Genomic DNA, 3,380 nt, shown 5'->3' with positions numbered 1-3,380 from the left:
ACTCAACACCCAAAGAACAAATGATCCAATCAAGAAATGGGCAGAAGACATGAACAGACATTTTTCCAAAGAAGACATCCAAAATCCCCCAGACACATGATAAAGTGCTCAGCATCGCTTGGCATCAGGGAAATCCAAATCAAAACCTCAATGAGATATCACCTCACACCAGTCAGAATGGCTAAAATTAACATGTCAGGAAACAACAGATGTTGGTGGGGATGCAGAGAAAGGGGAACCCTCCTACACTGTTGGTGGGAATGCAAGCTGGTGCAGCCACTCTGGAAAACAATATGGATGTTCCTCAAAAAGTTGAAAATAGAGCTACCATACAATCTAGCAATTATACTACTGTGTATTTACCCTAAAGATACAAATGTAGGGATCCGAAGGGGTACGTGCACCCTGATGTTTATAGCAGCAATGTCCACAATAGCCACACTGTGGAAAGAGCCAAGATGTCCATCAACAGATGAGTGGATAAAGGAGAAGTGGTATATATATATATATACAGTGGAATATTATACAGCCATCAAAAGGAATGAAATCTTGCCATTTGCAATGACGTGGATGGAACTGGAGGGTATTACGCTGAGCGAAATAAGTCAATCATTGAAAGACATGTATCATATGACCTCACTGATATGAGGAATTCTTAATCACAGGAAACAAACTGAGGGTTGCTGGAGCATGGGAGGGATGATGTGGCTGGGTGATAGACATTGGGGCAGGTATGTGCTATGGTCAGCGCTGTGAATTGTGTAAGACTGTTGAATCATAGACCTGTACCTCTGAAACAAATAATACATATATGTTAAAAAAAGAAAAAAGAAAAAAAAAGAAGATAGCAGGAGGCGAAGAATGAAGTGGGGGAAATCGGAAGGGGAGACGAACCATGAGGGACCATGCACTCTGAAAAACAAACTGAGGGTTCTAAAGGGGAGGGGGTGGGGGGATGGGTTAGCCTGGTGATGGGTCTTAAGGAGATCACGTTCTGCATGGAGCACTGTGTGTTATATGCAAACAATGAATCATGGAACACTACATCAAAAACTAATGATGTAATGTATGGTTATTAACATAATAAAAAAATGAAAAAATAAAAAGAAGTGACTCATTACATATAAGCAATCCTCAATAACAGTAACAGCTGATCTCACATAAGAAATCATGAAAGCAAGAAGATAGTGGGATGACACAAAGTTCTGAAAGGAACTGTCAACTGAGAATCCTATTTCTGGCAAAACTATTTTTCAAAAATAAAGGAAAATTTTAAAAATTGCAGATAAAAAATAACTAACATATTTTTTGGTTAGCAGCCTTGCATTAGAAGAAAATCTAAAGAAATCTTTCTGCCATAAATGAATGACAACAGGCAGTAACCTGAAACCACATGAAGAGGTAGAGTACTGGTAAAGATAACTACATCGGTAAATATAAAAGAAAGTGTAAATCTATTTTTTTTGTTTTTAACTCCTTTTTTTACTATTTAATTTAAAAGGCAACTGCATAATACAATATTTATCAAAGTTGGTGTGCACACAGTGTATAAAGATATAATTTGTGACAAATGTATAAAGGAGGGAGGAAAGTGAAACTATTATAGGAGCATGTTTTTATATATTATTGAAATTACGGAATGCAGTGAAAGCAGTGCTTAAATGGAAATCTATAACTTTAAACACCTACATTAGAAAAGAAACAAGACTTCAAATAAATAACCTAATTCCTTAAGAAACTGGAAAAAGGAGAGCAAATTAAATTCAAAGCAAAGAAGGAAGAAAAAAATAAGAATGAGAATAGAAAAAAATCAGCCAACTCGCTGAAGAAAAAACAATTAAAGGCATGTTTATTTTTGGCACAGTGTGGGCAAACAAGTGGTTGGTTGAACATGATTTAATCTTCCCCTTTTCACCTGTCTATTTTGGCACCATTCAGAGACATTCATAATGAATGTAAAGCAATAGGATTAAATGGGTCATGAATGACAACAAAAGTCTTGCCTTTTTTCTCCTAGTTAGAATATATTTTACCTCTAAATATGTGTTATTTGCATTTCAGACTTAAGCACATCTGCCTCAAAGCATTGGATAAATGGTTTATTATAGAGTTATACCCAAGACAGCTCCCTTGTACAAGATCAGAGAAATAATGTTGGTAAGTTTATTTCATTTACATGGTTTAGAATAATTTCACTGAGAGTAACTGCTATTATAATATTTTCACAAATATTCTTTTTTTTTAAACATCACAAATATGATTTTTTATTTGTCACCATTAAATGTCTGACTTTTAAACAGATTCTTGGACTGGTGGCTCATATCCATCAGCTCGTTCAACTTTAGCACCAATCTCACCCCCAGTAGCTTTTCCAGAACTACTACCTTCACCATGAAGCTCCATGAGCTTTCCCAGTTCAAACTTGGGCTTCTTCAGCATTTTACTTTTCTAACGAAGACATCATGGAGTGGATAAATAGACTGACAAGCCCTTTCTATATCTTTTCCGATGCTGTCTGGAATTAATTTATTGACCACTTCTTTCAAGTCATTTGTTTGCACCTCTTGGGTCATGATTTCCATCACCTTTTTCCAATTTTGACAGACCTGTTGGTGCTGAGCATAAGAGGTCTTCCGAATCTGATTATTGCATTTTTTAGTAAAACCAACACAAAATAGAGGAAGCAAATAACCATCAGTAGTCTTGACATCAACATGAGCTTCAATCGTGGTCTGCCATTTTTTGACCGTGGAGCACATTTTGTCACAGCTAAGATCCATGCCATGGAAATTAGTCAGGCAGTTTTTGCCCTGAACATCCTCAGTAATTAGCTTGAATTTTCTAAACACAACTTCATCATTCTGCAGATCAGCAAGGCTCACTTCAAAAACACAACCCTTGAGGCCGTCAGATGCGATTTTGGTTCCTTGAGTTCTGTGACTAAGTTTTTCCAATATTTCTTATGTTGAACATAGCTGGTTCTTTCACATCATACCAATCTTTCTTAGAAAATGGATCAACCACTTTCTTCTTGGCTCCCTTTTTGCTGCCTTTCGTAAGGTGCTTGATCTTGCCGACCGCCATGGCGCTGCTCAGGGAGCCAAAAGGTTCACAAATATTCTTATGTAAATTCTAATTATACTAATAATCTATTATAAAGCTTCTCTCATGTGTATAGTATTTTTCACTTATTGAGCACTCATAACTGTATGATTTTACTAAAAGATGTCACACCATTGGACTTCTACAAAGTATCAAAAGTAGTCCTACAAAGTACTCTATTTAACTAGTATGAGCCTCACCACAACAGCAGAGAGCAAATATACCATCTCTGTTCTTTAATTAATCATTCAAATTCTTCATGACTTATTAGCAGAGAG

General features: G+C 36.3%; 1 pseudogene; it reads right to left on the bottom strand.

The window, feature by feature from the left end:
- Nucleotides 1–2,240: 2,240 nt before the first annotated feature.
- On the bottom strand, nucleotides 2,241–3,096 carry LOC123841803 (small ribosomal subunit protein eS1-like; annotated as a pseudogene).
- Between the last annotated feature and the right edge of the window lie 284 nt (nucleotides 3,097–3,380).

Source organism: Mirounga angustirostris, unplaced genomic scaffold, assembly GCF_029215605.1.
Source record: "Mirounga angustirostris isolate CCGP_5_RB_7025 unplaced genomic scaffold, mMirAng1.0.hap1 SCAF_1, whole genome shotgun sequence".
In the NCBI taxonomy this organism is placed as follows: domain Eukaryota; kingdom Metazoa; phylum Chordata; class Mammalia; order Carnivora; family Phocidae; genus Mirounga; species Mirounga angustirostris.
Note: the sequence above shows the minus strand (reverse complement) of the source record. Positions and strands in the feature narration are given on the sequence as shown.